Genomic DNA, 17612 nt, shown 5'->3' with positions numbered 1-17612 from the left:
AATCTAATTGACAGAGTGCTTGTCCTTCAGAGGAACAGAGGACAGCCTTTATCCTGTTATCCTTTTGACCTCTTAGGAAAACTGTAGAGTTAGAGCTCCATGCAGTCTTGTTGCACTGGGCTTCATTTCTTAGTGAAAGCAAATACATATGCTTTTGCCCTTGTGTTGTTTTCAAACTTTTTTTTTTGTGAATCTCGGACACAGAATAGTCTTTGTATAATTATTCTTCAGACACAAGGACAGCCCCCATCTTATACCTTCAAATAAACCATAGCCTCTCACCTCAAACCCAATGCTTCCGAAAAACCTTTCACCCCAAAATTTCCTTCACCGTTTGTTTTTTTCTACATGTATGGATGACCTTTGCCAGCAAAAGGTGGTGTGGTTTATTCAATTGTTTTATTTCATTCTGGTTTTGGTAGTCAGCTATATAAAAACACGCAGGAGTTATTCCAAAATCCTATAAAGGACATTTCAGTGCACATTTTCAAAGTCGCTTTTTTGAGGTCACGATTCATGCTATTACCTAGATACCGTTTCCAGCACTACAGTATCAAAGTACAATGTATGGACAGAGTTGCTGATTTAAGGTATTGGTGATATATTGATAATGACGCATCAGATATAGAGCCTCAGTTTTTGTCATTAAACAGTTCGGGCGAAAAACAAAACATACAAAGACTGAATCAATTTGTACATATTACCACTTCCACATGACATGGGAAGAGAACTCGATCATTTCGGACATACGGTGGCTGAGTCCATGGTAATTTGATAGAATGTCGTGTCTCATCGATGTTTTGTGTCATTACTGACATTTAGTAGCCAGAGTACTACATATGACTTCTCTGTCAATATTTTTAATAGTAATAATGTGCCAAAGTCAACCACGAAACAGTAATCATTTATCAATAATATATTTTTTTAAAACTGCGATTAGGTGAGGGAGGGATGTTCACACCGCAATGTATCGTGGAATGACTGGATATTAAAATAAACAAATAGAACAGGGATCTTTTCTCGAAGAAATAGTAGCAGATTTTGGCTTGACCAAACAACATTGAAATAATCATGCGGTCAACCTGTAAACATATTTCACTTGGACTCACTTGGATCCTTTCCACTTTCAAAAAGTGAAAGTGTGTTGGTAAGTGTAAAAAAAAAAAAAAAGCCAGACAGAACTAAAAGAAAAGGACAGGAGAAAAAAGATGAGGAAGGTGGATGTTGAATTAACCTGCTTGTGATAGCTCTCTGTCAGAGTGGCACCGGGGCCAGCAGCGAGAGGCAAATCATGTGTGATGGCCCTTCCTGCTGTTCCCCCTTTGAAAGACACAGATCAAACGCGCCGTACTCACAGACCCTTGCAGCTCCTCGCGTCGGATTGATTGACACCCAAATGTCTCGGCTGCAACTCTGTCTTCCCATATAACGCTCTCTTTCCCCCACGTCTTTCTCCATCTTCCCTGCTCTATTCAGCATCGCAGCCCAAATTAAAGCCCTTCTCAAGGATGAAAGCAGAGGTATTTTACAAACCAAAGAAAAGAGGGAATTAGACCCAGCAAGCGATGGTGGAGAATGATGATTAGAATTTGAGAAGAAAACTAGGAAAAAGGGTTAAGTTTAATAAAATGGTAATGACAATTGTCTTTCTTGTGCGATCTGCAGTGAGATACGCCAGACAGAACGAGTAGGGCCTTTAGCTAGCCCGCCGTAGCACTGCAGCACAACCCAAGCTGCAGATACCTCAGAGTGCATCGTTGTGGGCACATGGCAGAGAAGTCCAGAATGTTAAATTCCCAACTGAGAAAATCCAAAATTTTTTTGGAAATATGAAGAAATCATAACTAAGGCAATAATTTGTCAGCCTTAAAGGCACGGCGTTAAAGTGGGTATGCTAAATCAAAACGGTCTGCAATTATGTGTTCCGTAACACGTTATGTATGGCTACTGTAGAATGCTAGAGCAGACATAACCCCGGAGGTGATATTTTTAATACGCACCCACAGATGATCACATTTGTTTTTTGCATGCAAGTTTTTTTTTTTTTATTGGATTAATTATTCATTCATTCATTCATTTCCCACCGCTTATCTTCACGAGGGTCGCGGGGGGTCCTGTCCTCGAATGAGAGACAGGGTACACCCTGGACTGGTCGCCAGCCAATCACAGGGCACATATAGACAAACAACCATTCACACTCACATTCATACCTATGGACAATTTGGAGTCGCTAATTAACCTAGCATGTTTTTGGAACCCGGAGAAAACCCACGCAGGAGAACATGCAAACTCCACACAGAGATGGCCGAGGGTGGAATTGAACCCTGGCTGTGAGGTCTGCACGCTCACCACTCAACCACCGTGTAGCCCCTTGGATTAATTAATGAAATATTATTAATTACAATGGCCTTTTTTATTTTATTTTATTAGACCTCACAGCGAGGAGACCAGGGTTCAATTCCAGATGACACTTTCATCTGGTGAGCTTTACTTGTGCATCGTGTTGAAGCCGTGCGAAGGACAAGTGTGTACGTGAAGCAAATGTGCTTTGGTATTCCACTGCATACAGTTTGACACCGTGATGACATTGTGGAAAAAAGGCGCAAACAATCAGCAGTTTTCGACAATACTGTGTTAATGTGACATGTTTTGATGGGAAACATGTGATAAGAACAAGGATCGCAGTTCTTTATAAAGTCATCCGGGCTTGGGTACAACGTTTATGTGGTTCTTTCATTCATTCATTCATTCATTCATTTTCTACCGCTTATCCTCACAAGGGTCGCGGGGGGTGCTGGAGCCTATCCCAGCTGACTGGTCGCCAGCCAATCACAGAAAGAAACACACCCGACGCCCTCATTTATGAGCGATGTGTGGAGGGAATACTTGAGGGCAGCACTCTCGGTCCACAATGGGACAGTGAAAATGGGACCAGACAGGCCGCCTTCTCCTATAAAAGCTACTCCGTTATTCAGTCCACCTTCCCCCTCCATTTAAAGACACACTACTTATCCGGATACAGTAGCCAAAGTGTCGCAGACAAGAAAGATGGATACTCAGAAGGGGAAAATACTGAACTGATGGTTGACATTCAGTTTTATCTCCCTTTGCCCCATCTTGACCTTTACTGAACCAACACAGCCCCTTGTAGAAATGCTTTTTTTTGTGACCTCTACCGTGACCTTTGCCCTCTTACTGTACCAAGCACCCTCGTCTTCTGTGTTGCTTCTCTAGTGTCTTCAGTTTGGTGACTCTCCAGACGCACCAGCAGCATCACTAATTACCAACAGGCTCAACTTTCCCAACTAAACAACCAATTATCAGCACTTTAGCTAAAGCCGAGTCCCATGTTTTCTGATACAGTGGCCTATTAGGGCCCCTTATTTCTCCCCCAGCATAATTGAATCCCCTGGCTGCTAATCAGTGGGCTATTTTAAGACAATGTGCAGTTGGTAATCAGAGGTCCTGCATGCCTATTAGACTTTCAGATCCCAATTAAGTGCCCTCTTATTTCTAACATAACAAGTCACTACTGCCACTGCTGTTTTGTAGTTCCCCTTTTAGTGGCCAGCTCGGTTTATGCGCCGTGCGTCTGTGTGGTCTGTTTGGCTTATTTGCCAAATAAGGCCCTCTACCTGCCCACACGCACAACCAAAACTTTAAATTATTGTTATTTATTCTAAATTATTTAAATTATTTGTACTGTTTACGCTGCACATTGTTCATATTTGATGTCATCTATTTATTATCCACATTATTATTTATTATTTATTATTTATTATTTATTATTTATTATTTATTATTTATTATTTATTATTTATTATTTATTATTTATTATTTATTATTTATTATTTATTATTTATTATTTATTATTTATTATTTATTATTTATTATTTATTATTTATTTCATTCATTCATTTTCTGCCGCTTTTTCCTCACGAGGGTCGCGAGGGGTGTTGGAGCCTATCCCAGCTGTCTTCGGGCGAGAGGCGGGGTACACCCTGGACTGGTCGCCAGCCAATCACAGGGCACATATAGACAAACAACCATTCACACTCACATTCATACCTATGGACAATTTGGAGTCGCTAATTAACCTAGCATGTTTTTTGGAATGTGGGAGGAAACCGGAGAAAACCCACGCTTGCACGGGGAGAACATGCAAACTACACACAGAGATGGCCGAGGGTGGAATTGAACCCAGGTCTCCTAGCTGTGATATTATTTATTATTTATTATTTATTATTTATTATTTATTATTTATTATTTATTATTTATTATTTATTATTTATTATTTATTATTTATTATTTATTATTTATTATTTATTATTTATTATTTATTATTTATTATTTATTATTTATTATTTATTATTTATTATTACACAGGAGCCAGGCAATGACATTTCGTTGGCAATTTCACTGCTGTGTTATTGTGCAATGACAATAAAGAAAGTCTATGTCTATGTCTTGGAGCGCAAAAAACCAAAGGGCAAAGGTTAACGTTAGCATCACAGTGTGCAGGTGTCCTTTTCTCTCTTTCTATACGCAGCGTGAATTATTTTAACTACAGCGTCAAGTTAGACGCTAACTATATTTGCACTCTGTTGTCTAATCGTTATGGCACGCTGGCTTGTTTCCTTCTGTTTTACACACAAAAATAGTCCTTTACAGTACAAGCAGTATGAAAGGAGATGAGTCAGTTTTTTCTTAGATTAGATTTTATGGTCTGCTCCCATCTGCAGTGCAAGTTTAATGTCAACATAAATCTGTGCTGTGCCTGAAACACTGATTTCATGATGAAACTGATGGATGTAATTCAAGTGCCTCTGTAACATCAGGGAGTGCTCAACCTAATCTCTTTCAAAGTTTTTTTTTTTTATTCCCCCCACCACTTTTATTTAGGTTTAATGAGTGCACATATCACAGACCTCTCATTAGCAAATAGATAGGCACAGAAGCTGTTAAAGTACAAATGTAAACATCTATCTCCTGCTGTCTCAGGGGTCTTTCCAACAAAATTGGATGCGTCTTCATGCAGATTTTAAATTTCAGGAGGAAAAAAAAAAAGTTTGCAAGCGAATGTCTTTGCCAGTAGGACTTGTTTCTGTCCACTCATGAGTACAGAGTATCTCTCTCCTATTCTCTTGGTCTTGTCTTGGTGACTGGTGAAGTTGAGAGGAGCCAGAGTGTGAAAGAGGCCCACAGAGGGCAGCTTTTGAATGTGTATGTGAATCCATACTGTATAAATGTGTGTGTGTGGAAAGAGAAAGTTTGTGCATGTCTCCAAGGCTCTATGTGTTTAGTGTTGGTGTGGTCTCCCCACAGCCTAATTAAAGGGCAAGGAAAGCCACTCACAGAGAGTTTAAATCTAAAAGGGTAAATTAGCACTCAAAAGGGGTGTGGCAAATTCACATATACACACAGGCCATGAAATCTCTTTTGACACTTTTGAAAAAGGGGAAAAAAGAACAAGGAAGCTGAAGAGAGGTGAAACATATTAATGAGACCACAGTGCATTTTTTTTCCCACTGATATGAACTTATAAAATGACACATCATAATTTCAGTCAATGTGGACGGGTCGGCCTCATCTGACTAGCAATATCTCCAGGCTGTAGCTCAAGGTAAACTCATGATTATGGAAGTACAGTATTATAGAAAATGGATATTTATTTATTGTTCAAGAGAAAAGCTGGCTCATGGGAACAAGGTAGCCAGAAGCCAATCAGACTGTGAACTACGGCTTCACTACAATGAATGATAATAAATGTAATATGGAAGTAGCAGTGCAGGATGAAGGTTTGGAACTGCATATTAAGTGCTTTCCACACACTATAAATTTTGCAATTCAAGCTGGACTCGTGTTTTCCCCGCATCACTCGTTACCGGGCGGGTGCTTTTTTTCCATTGCAGTTCAACCGCTACCGCAGTGTTAATGTCCAAGCACGGGGGTCGGCAACCTTTAACCTCAAAGAGCCTTTTTTTTCGTTTTGCAGTAAATAAAAAAACAAAAATAGTCTGGTGCTGCAAACAGTTACATCTTAGCTTATATTCGGACAATAGATGCTGTGATATTTTTAGGAATGATTCTTTCATGTATTGTCCATCTGTGGGTTGCCAACCCCAGTCAGTAGTAATTCTACAAGATAAGTGAGATCAAAACGTGACCCCTGCATAAGACTTCTATCATAACATATGATGTGGTTAGCAGGCCTCACAGCTAGGAGACCCATGTTCAATTCCACCCTGTGTGGAGTTTGCATTTTCTTCACGTGGAACCAGGGACTCCGGTTTCCTCCCACATTCCAAAAACATGCTAGGTTAATTGACGACTCTAAATTGTCCATAGGTATGAATGTGAGTGTGAATGGTTGTTTGTCTATATGTGCCCTGTGATTGGCTGGCCACCAGTCCAGGGTGTACCCCGCCTCAGCTGGGATAGGCTCCAGCACCCCCCGTGACCCTCGTGAGGATAAGCGGTAGAAAATGAATAAATAACATATGACACTATTTCAGAAAGTCAGCACTTCCTGGGCCCATGTTCTAAGCATCATGGGAAATGTAGTTCTTTTTTAGCATAAACTTGTTCCTATGACGCCAATATTGGGTATTGTCAAGTCTCGTGAGTGGAGTGTATCTTGACACTCCTCCAAAACAGCATTTTTTTAACATGCCAAAGACAGATTACATAATGGGTATTGAACTCCAAGCCTATGCCTGACTGTACGAATATGCAATATATGTGTTTCCCCACAGTGAGAAGCTTATAGAGACTCCCGGTGTGCCATACAAAAATACTGTACACATGCCAAAGTACACACAGAATTACATTTCCAGTCTTCCAGGTCTTTTCCCCAAGGACTGTGCATATAGGATATTCCATGTGTACATACGTAGGTGCCTGTATGTCACTCTGCCGCATTGGGTTCTGGAAAATACATCTTGGTTTTGTCAAATCTGAGTCTCGACATAAGAGGCTCGAACAGATGTCTCTCTCAGTGAAACACACGACCCCATCCTTTCATTTATCCACAAACACACACGTGCCAAAGCCGGTTTCAGACTCTCTCTCTCGGACCGGCAAGGAATACAAATTCAGGTCCTCTCTCAAGATAGCGATCATTCCGGCTGTGGCTTCAGAAATGTTATCTTCACCGGGAAGCTGAATTGATAATACTAGACTGTATGCATTTTATTACAAAGGCCCAGTTTGTAAAAAGGTAATCATTTACTGTTGCTGCTATCTGCCCCGAGCCATACGTCTTCTGTCCTCGCAGGACAAAGTTCTGCCACTGCTTCTAACCTTTTGTTAAAACATGCTTGACTTTTCGGTGCATGCATTCTCTTTCAGGTTCTTCACTTCCTGCTTTTCTTCAACATTTTTACCCATAGCAACATACCATAACCTGTTTTCTTCATCCATATAGTTGCACTGTGTGTGTTTAGTGACACAAAGACTAAAAATGACAGTGAATGAAAGGCTAATCCCTTTCGGCGTATTGCAGAATCCAATACCAGACCCGCAAATCTCATCATTTCAATTATCATATTTATCATATTTATTCATTCCGTCCTGCTTAATGCTGTCTCTCTTGCACACACATTCCCTCTCACAGAGCCTCCTTCTGTACATTAATCTATTTTTCCCTCCATTGCTGTCTCCACTGGCGACATGTAAGCCTGCCAGTCATGATGATTGACAGCACTCAAGTGGCCTCCGGTGAAGCGTCTTTTTTTTTTCCTTTTCGTTTTTTCTTGTTGGTCAGGCGTTTGTGCCGGGGTCTTATCAGGAAACCCAATTTATTGTTGTTTCTTTGAGCGAAAGGGTGCTGCCACTCAAAGTGACTGACAGCTCTCAGATTTGCAGGCTGCATTGCCGGGATTTCCTTTAAGTTCCTGCGTTTGTTATTACTGTTGTTTATGTATTTATTTTAAATTGTTAGCATGCTGGAGATTATTGGGCATTCACTTCCTCGCACAAAGAGTTTCTACACAGCCAGTGCAGGCTGTAGATTAGCTGCTGTTTTGTTTTGGTCTGACCTTGGCAGTGATTTCTACTGACAGATGGCAATCTGTAGTCTGCTCAGCATGTACCAGGTTAAATTTAGCCTTGTGAACATCTTTGTTTGAGCATGCATTTTATCGTTGGAATCACTGGTATGGAAATGTATTAAAGCTGGCATGGACTCACAAGGGCATAGGTATTTCTATTTTACTGTGTTTTGTTTTTTTTTTTTTTTTGCATGTCACATATTTGTTTTTATTACAAATGTGTGCAACTGTAGGCACATTTATGAATTCATATTTTCATTTTATCTGGGTGCTTCAGTCGTGAGTGACTCAGACAGTTGATGTGTGCGCCTTCATTTGATATGCATTTCAAAACACACATCTCTGTGTGTCATCATGGGTGATTTTTAATTTCTTTTTGCCATGTCCTTCCCCCTCGTATGCGTGCGATGCTTGTTTATGACTATCAGCTCCCATGTGTAAGCGATTGTGCGTATGACCTCCGAATCTCGAGGCTTATCATGGCAGTGTTCCACATTATTGATAGCAAGCAAAGATATCGACAGGCCAAGCACCGGCAGCTTCCAGCAACGCCAGCAAGCGGGATGGGGCTTTGATATGACATATTGTGCGTCTCAGCACAAGCCATAAATAATTCTGACACGTTTTTGTATGCATGGGAAAGTCCTTGATTCAGCCTCCCATAAAAATAAACTTCTATTATGGAAGGTATTTGTCAAGTGGGTGCGTGATGGATGGCCCAACGTTTACCCTGTGGCAGGACGATGGGTTATGGATGCCCACCGCCCCTTGCTGGGGGAGGAGTTGTACCTAGCAACACTGACACCAGAGTAATTACTGCCCTCCTCACCACCGCAAAACCCAGATGAGGGCGTGCAAGAGGGCTGAGGGCATAGGGGGTGTGTGTAGGTGTATGCGTTGGGGGGGGGGGGGGGGGTAGCAGTTTTATACAAACACCTCCACCACCTTTTGGAACGCCGTGCCCACCCACCCGTCATCAATTCCCTGCACCGCCCATTGCGCAAAGTGACAAGGCTACAAGGGCAGTGATGTACCAATTTGGATGGATGGGTGGGTGGATGGATGGATGGATGGACAAAAATAACAAATACATTATTGCGTAATTTGATCATGTCTAGATTGTTTATAACATCTAACATATTTAATATCCTGAATCCTGCATTTGTCTTTTTATATCTAACGTGTTCACCTTATGACTAGACAAAAAAGCGCAGCTTTGATTGTAATTGTTTCTAATTGTTTTATAACTGGGCGGCACGGCGGTCGAGTGGTTAGCGTGCAGACCTCACAGCTAGGAGACCAGGGTTCAATTCCACCCTTGGTCATCTTGCATGCGTGGGTTTTCTCCGGGTACTCCGGTTTCCTCCCACATTCCAAAAACATGCTAGGTTAATTAGCAACTCCAAATTGTCCATAGGTATGAATGTGAGTGTGAATGGTTGTTTGTATATATGTGCTCTGTGATTGGCTGGCCTCACGCCCAAAGACAGCTTGGATAGGCTCCAACACCCCCACGACCCCCGTGAGGAAAAAGCGGTAGAAAAAGAATGAATGAATGTTTTATAACTTTGGTATTTTTATGAAAATTTTACCAATTGTTGAGCACGGTCTGGGTTAGTCCTTGAGGAGGCTTTGACTCTTCCAACTGCTTCGGGGAACTAAATGCTCACCTGTTTCACTCACTCATTGAAAATACTTACTCTATTCTCAAGGACATTTGGGGTGCATTCTCTTATCTTTTTCTTATCATTTTTTTGTTACACTTAGACTTTTTGTTGCCTCTGTCGAGTCATACCGACTCACGTACGCCTGCCAGATGTACCTCCCGGTGACACGCTCCCATTTATTGGTGCTGGGGACTGATACCGGGAGGGGCTGGTATTGAGATATTGGCCACTGTACTACAGTACACACAGTACACATATATTTGACAGATATGTTATACTGCAATATTGGTAGAAGTCATTCCCCGGCCCTTAAGGTAGAATTTATACTACTGTACGTAGAGATAAACACAAAAGAACAAGTTCAAGACTCTTCTTCTTGTGTTCTTTCTTGAAATAGCTCATCTTGGTAAATTTGAGTTCCTTATGCAATCTGTTCCATAATTCGATTCCACATACTGAAATGCTGTGGGGTTTTGGTGTTGTTCTCACTTGTAAGTGTGTCAAATGTACTTTTTCTTTGAGATCATTATAGGTTATTGTTAGGGGCTGCACGGCGGTCAAGTGGTTGACCTCACAGCTAGGAGACCTGAGTTCAATCCCATCCTCAGCCATCTCTGTGCATGCGTGGGTTTTCTCCGGGTACTGCGGTTTCCTCCCACATTCCAAAAGCATGCTAATTGTCGACTCCAAATTGTCCATAGTTATGAATGAGAGTGTGAATGGTTGTTTGTCTATATGTGCCCTGTGATTGGCTGGCCACCAGTCCAGGGCGTACCCCGCCTCTCGTCCGAAGACAGCTGGGATAGGCTCCAGCACCCACCGCGACCCTCGTGAGGATAAGCGGTAGAAAATGAATGAGTGAAGGTTATTGTTAGCTGTATGCATGTTAATTTACTGAATCACCAATTAAAACTAAACGTGGCCAACACAATGCAATACAGCAGCCACCACATCCAGTCTAATACAATCAATTTAATTTCCCTCAAAATGAAAACTATGATTGCCTATCACTTAGAAAACACGTGCATTTCTGTTTAATTTTGTGAATAATATTTGATACATGTATAGTAGTAAATCAGGGCAAATGTCTCTGTTTTAGTTTGCATACATTCGCAAGTGTATGCCCATACACAGATTTATGAATATGTACAAGCATTTGTGTTTGCTAATTAGTGCATATGCGTGCGTGTGTGTGTTTGCATGTCAATCTGTAAACTCAGCAGACAGATTGAGGTGGCTCGGGTGCCATCTGAGGACGAGGACGGGTAGGCGTCGGGTAAGGGATGAGTTCTCGCCTAACCACTACGCAAGCACCCCGCGTGGGTGTGCAAGTGGCAGCCTGTGTCACAATGGGGGCACGGTAGCAGCCCGTCAGTGGGAGTGACACCTGTTCACCACTGTTCACCCCTTCATCTTTACAGCTGCTTTCCTTCCTTTGCCTCAGCCTTTCTCCCTCTTCCTTGTTCGCTGCCGTCCTTATAGCCCTCTCGTCCCGCTCAGGCGGCACAGAGGCGAAGCTCCTCACATCAGGTGGCGTAGCGGTGAGTAGGACCGGTCCAGATGTTCTTTCATGCGTGAAAAGGAGGAGGATTCTTGTCAGGACACAAACACAAGCGCTGGCATGTACTGTAACATCAGCATATTGCCTCGGTGACACTAAAGCTGCTGTTAAATGAGCTGATTGGTACAAGATGGTTTGTGTAATACAGCCCATATATGCCACACGTCGAGGCGCTCTCATTCTTAAATTAGCGCAGGTAAGCATAAAAGTGCAGTGTGTTCCGCTGCAGTCTCACTGAGTAAGTATAAGTTTACTCTCTTAGCAGCGTAGTAAGTCACAAGACTCAGTTAGAGCTGCACAATTCTAATCAGATCTAATACAAGAGCTATACAAGCGATTATGTCTTTATAATTATAACAGTGGCCTATCAGATTATAATTATTCTTTAATGTGTTTAGTTTTCTAAAATAGTTTGTGGTAGTTTACAAGTACGCTACAATATACTGAGAAACTGCATCTGAGTGTTATTAGGAAAGCAAACATTGGATGCATATATATATAATATACACTGCATTTATGGTAATGGTAATGGTTTTATTTCATTTGAACATGCATCAGATTACAATTGAGTGCATCCCATAATCAGTTCACAGTTCCACATGTCCAAAAGGAGTAGGAAGAAGCAAAGCTTATTAAATCCTACCCCTCCATCTGGTACTTTTACAATCAGTAACTGTTACATTTGTTCACTTCCTGCTTTCCATAATACAGTTTAAGGTTTATTTTTTTTGTTTTTTTTTTAATAATGTACCTCGTACCGAAGTACAAGGTGATATGAGCATCCAATGCCATAATGGGTAGCATAGTAAGTGTCAATATAGTGATATATATAGCACATCATGACTGGTTCAAGACTCTTCATCCTTGTATTTAGCAAACATCAACTGCTTGTATTGTTTCTTGAATTGGCTCATCGTTGTGCATTGTTTGATTTCCTTACTCAATCCATTCCATAGTTTGATTCCACATACTGAAATGCTATGGCTTTTTAACGTAGTCCTAGCATAGAAGTGTTTCAAATGTAGTTCTTCCCTGAGATCATATTTCTCCTCTCTTGTAGAGAAGTATTGGATGACATTTTTAAGTAATTGGATATGCATTATTTTAGCTATTTGAAGATTAACTAACTATATCAGCAAGTTTAAGTATTTGTGATTTTAGAAATAAAGAGTTAGTATGTTCTCTGTAGGCGGCATTATGAATTATCCTTACCGACCTTTTTTGCAGTACATTTAGCGAGTGAAGATTGTGTTTATAGTTATTACCCCATATTTATACACAATAAGTAAGATATGGTAGAACCAGAGATCAATAAAGAGTGTGGAGTTATTTCTGATTTCTTATTTTAGGCTTTAGACATACGTTGGGTTTTGGAGGCAATCAGGTCACAGCAACAGTAAACACTTTGCATCCTTTTGTGTTATATTCACTTTGCTTTGTTGTCTTTCATTTTAGAATACACAGCCGGAACGAGGCAGGCGTTCTTAAGACATTTTGTTTGTATAGATTGGATCTTGGTTAACCTTGTAACCTTCCCTCGTGATCTAGAAAGGTGGACTTAAACTGCTGTCGGCTGCTACAGATGGGGGTCAGAGAAAGGAACGGTCCTCAGTCAATAAGCCGAGAAAGACCATCAGGGACTATCGATTAGCGTGGACACTGAAGCTAGCGCTGCACTAATTGTTTCTTTACTAGCCTGTGGCAAAGACAACAGTCATGAGCAGTAACTCATGAATCTTATATTTGTTTTCTTGTGAAAGTACCGGGAGTTAATAGCCTTTGATTACCAAGGTGTGTTTGCGTCCGTGTGTGTGGTTGTCCATCCCATCCATTCTCTATGCCGCCTATCGTCACTGGGGTCATGGGGGTAGGCTGGAGCACGGGGGGTACACACTGGACTGGTCGCCGGTCAATCACAGGGCACAACCAACCAACAAACAACCATTCACGCTCATATTTATTCCTATGGAATGTGGGAGGAAGTACCTGGAAGAAAACCCACGCATGCACGGGGAGAGCATTTAAACTCCACACAGAGATGACCAACTCATATCTAACACCTAACCACTAGGTCGCTGTGTGTGGTTGTCTTTTTTTATTATATGAAATAGGATGTGTAAGACACGCTGTAAGCGCTAACCGAACACATTCCGCTGCTCCTGTGTGATATTCGCCTACGTTGGTTGGTACAAAGTCTGCTCAGGGACTCGAAGCATATTACTTACTCATTGTTGTTGTTTCAGCACTAAATATCTCCAACAAAAATGGGGGTAATACCTCAGTCTGTGGGTAATTGGACTTCGGGACCCATAGGGTCAGGGTTCGAATCTTATTGCGCATCAAAATGAATTGCAGTTAAATCATCTCAGTGGCATCTCAGTATTATTTGCACACTCCATCACTTCGACCATCTCTCGTTTCGCCTACATGTATATGGACCGGTTCTTTGTGGCCTTATGTATTACATTGTGTTCACCCAGTGATCCGCCCTGAAAACATCCACACACGGACTTGAGTATTTATCGATTCAACACTTTTTTAATTAATCACGAGGGTCGCAGGGGTGCTGGAGCCTATCCCAGCTGTCTTCGGGCGAGAGGCGGGGTACACCCTGGACTGGTGGCCAGCCAATCACAGGGCACATATAGACAAACAACCATTCACACTCACATTCATACCTATGGACAATTTGGAGTGGCCAATTAACCTAGCATGTTTTTGGAATGTCTGAGGAAACCGGAGTACCCGGAGAAAACCCACGCATGCACGGGGAGAACATGCAAACTCCACACTCCTAGCTGTGAGGTCTGCATGCTAACCACTTGACCGCCGTGCCACCCTACACTTTTTTCAACCCACCAAAAATAACCCATTTGGACAGGACCTCAGATGCCCAAAAACTGTTCCATTCTACATTCTAATGAAGTCTGGACTATGCTACTGCAAGATGAGGTGACAAGTATGAATCAAGACTTGACATATTTCTCACTGATATGAATACATATTGTGATAACAATCCAAGTGTATTTTTCCTAATACCAAGGTTGAAGCGGTGGGAGTCCTCCACTAAGGTCATGCCTGCTATTCTAACCCCACTGCAGTGGGCAAGCAAATCCAAGCGTGTTTGTTGTATATTGCGCATAGGAGCCCGCTTTGTTTGTGGCTGACTTGTCAGAGCGGCCAGCCAGTCGTGATGAAAGACACTTGGACCTTCCCATCCATTTCACATTTGCTCCAATCAATTATTCAACAGGACACCCAATTAAAAATGAGGGAGAGCGGTCAGGGCCTTGCCCCCCAAAGGCCGCCACTCGACAACTCTCTCTGTGAATAATTGGTGCAATTAATTTAGCATTGAGCAATAGAGTAGTTCTCACTCTCCTCTGTTCTTCTATTTCTCTCGCCACATTTAATGCGGAACCTTTCAACCCCAGCAGTCATTACAGACACATATAGCAAAAACACAGTGTAGTTGTCTCTAGAATATCATCTTTGAACCTGATTTTCTTTTTCTACATTGTAGGTTTTCATAAAGTAATACAATAAATGTGTACTGACGTATCTTTTGTTGCTAGAAAATCATGCACTTTAAGTTTGAAAAGTGCAAACAGTACACTTTTCCAGAAATGGGTTTACTGTGCAACACCAAATATGTTTCCTTAAACAGTATGTATACGTTAGCGTGTTCATGATCGCCTGCCGGTTGTGTTTTATGTAGTGGTATGTTTTATTTTCAGCAATATAGACACACACAAACACAGCCGCAGAAGATACTGTACATTAGACCGGGTCACACAAGCCAGACAGTAAATTACTGCCACACAAAAGCATTATTTGCTTGAAACTATACATTCCTGCTTCTTTCCTTTAGCTGCAATTATGCTTAATTTGCTGCCGAGCGTGGCAAGATGGTGCCTGTATCAGCAGTTGCACCCATACTATGTACAAACACAGAGCCCATAATGAGAGCAATCTCCAGAACGGGGACCAATAAATAGCACAAGAGCTTGGATTTATTAAATCAGACAGACAAACAGAAGAAATATGACGGCGAAAACACCCTCCAACACCCCCCCCCCCAAACACCGCCCGCGTCTTCCCTCTACCAGCCCCTTGCCTGTCACCCTATCTTTATTGATCATTCGCTTTTTACCCCTCCCTCCTCCGCCACCTTTTCCCCACAAACAGCATCCACCCACCTTTTTTGATTGCTAGATTGACACTTGAGTAATTCCACTGTCAGTGCTGACTGACGCATGGTAATGGGAAGACGTTTCAGAGCAGCGGTACAACACAAAATAATTTCCAATTTACCGCTCATCAAAAGCAACCCTGTACAAAAAGAAAAAGAGAAGGGAGGGATGGGCACGGAGAAAGGGAGGAAGAAGGAGGGGGGTTGGTGAGGTGAGGTGGGAAACACAAAAGTGGATTTATGGCTTCAATTACTGATATTTCACATTTAGTTTAAAGCGACATGTTTTTGTAATGTGACAGGCTTCAGTGGATTTGAAAACCTCTTCAGACCTCTCCACTCTGCTCTTCCGCTACCCCCCCACCCCCCACCCCACCCCTCTTTACGTGCTATAGAAATAATGAAAAGGCGAATCAAGAAAGTGGATGATGGTGGAGGTTGGGTCGGTTTGGGGGGGGGGGGGGTTGCAGGTAAGAGTGATAGCTGTGACTCTTGAGGTTCTGTGAAAAGCCAAACTGGGAAAAAGATGAGGTCTTTAGCCTCGGCTGCAGCAACTCACCTTAACATTGACATTGAGGGGGTTTCTCCGTCATCGGACTTTGGCAACATTTGCAAAGGAACCATAAAAATCACCTTAATTTAGACCGAAAATATTGTACTTACTCTTTCAAGAGAACATATACGTATCACTCGTGAAACTTATGGATGAGACACCGTCTTTAACCCTTCTTTTGTGTTAGGGTCGGCACTGACCTGTTTTATATTTTAATGCATAAGAAGAATCACATAACATTTTTTTTATTGCATCAAGGCTTTTTGACTTTGTCAGGAAACTCTATTTCAACAAAATAAAACAAAAAAATTATTTTTTACTAAATTTTAAAATGGCCTGGTTGAAATTATGACCACTGTATTATTAGGGTCAGTTTCGACCCGGTTATAATAATATGACTATAAAGCAATATTTTGAGCCAAAACTGAAATCATAAGTGTACAATTAGCCAACACAATGACAACCAGCTCTTTCTGCTGATGTTCAAACCAGCGATGACAGTGGATGAACATCTTGTCCTTTTCCAAGGAAAATGCCTGTTCTGCTTTTTGAATTCAGTTTATACTAAAGTTCATTCATTCATTTTCTACCGCTTTTTCCTCACGAGGGTCGCGGGGGTGCTGGAGCCTATCCCAGCTGTCTTTGGGCGAGAGGCGGGGTACACCCTGGACTGGTCGCCAGCCAATCACAGGGCACATATAGACAAACAACCATTCACACTCACATTCATACCTATGGACAATTTGGAGTCGCCAATTAACCTTTTTGGAATGTGGGAGGAAACCGGAGTACCCGGAGAAAACCCACGCATGCACGGGGAGAACATGCAAACTCCACACAGAGATGGCCGAGGGTGGAATTGAACCCTGGTCTCCTAGCTGTGAGGCCTGCGCGTTAACCACTCAACCGCCGTGCCGCCCCTATACTAAAGTTCTGTTGATGAAAACAATAACTTTTTCTACCTTTTCTTGACATTAATATATATGGGTCAAAATTGACCCCAACACCATAGATGCTTCTTTAGTGATACTAAAATGAGAAAATAAATAAACTAATTGATTTGAGAGATATGTTCTGTAGCCCTCAGTAATAGCCAGGTAACAAAAGAACCTTCAATTTATTAATATGATTCTTCTGAGGTTCATTTTACCACACCAACATTTTCATGGATGAGGAAGCCTAAGAAGGTAACCAAGACATGAGAAGCAAATTTGATGGTAACTTATTGTTTTTAGTGTATTTTATAGCTGATTTAATACACGTGTCCAAACCGATCCGTTAACATAATAAAATGATACCAGAAAGCTAACACAAGAGGAAGGTTAAGGCGAATTATGACGATTCCTAAGTCATTATTAAATTTTTAAAAAAAGCAGACGGAAATATAGTTTTGTTTTTTCTTTGCAACACCCCTGGAGTCACCACCCACAGCAGCAACCTGACCATCCCATACATTGTGTACATGTACATTTCCATAAGCGTGTTTACTGTACTTGTTCGCACATCGCAGCCTGCCCCCCCCTACGCAACAGTTTTGGATGTAAAAGTGGAACGTAATACATCAAGTTGGTGAAAAAGGCCCTTTGTT

At 41.7% G+C, this 17612-nt stretch overlaps 1 protein-coding gene across 1 annotated transcript in view; it reads left to right on the top strand.

The window, feature by feature from the left end:
- Positions 1 to 17612, top strand: part of znf407 (zinc finger protein 407) — a 138943-nt gene that overhangs the window by 96556 nt on the left and 24775 nt on the right. The window lies entirely within an intron of this gene.

This window comes from Doryrhamphus excisus, linkage group LG5 (genome assembly GCF_037039965.1).
Source record: "Doryrhamphus excisus strain RoL-2023G ecotype Guam linkage group LG5, RoL_Dexc_Guam_v1.1, whole genome shotgun sequence".
Classification (NCBI taxonomy): domain Eukaryota; kingdom Metazoa; phylum Chordata; class Actinopteri; order Syngnathiformes; family Syngnathidae; genus Doryrhamphus; species Doryrhamphus excisus.
Note: the sequence above shows the minus strand (reverse complement) of the source record. Positions and strands in the feature narration are given on the sequence as shown.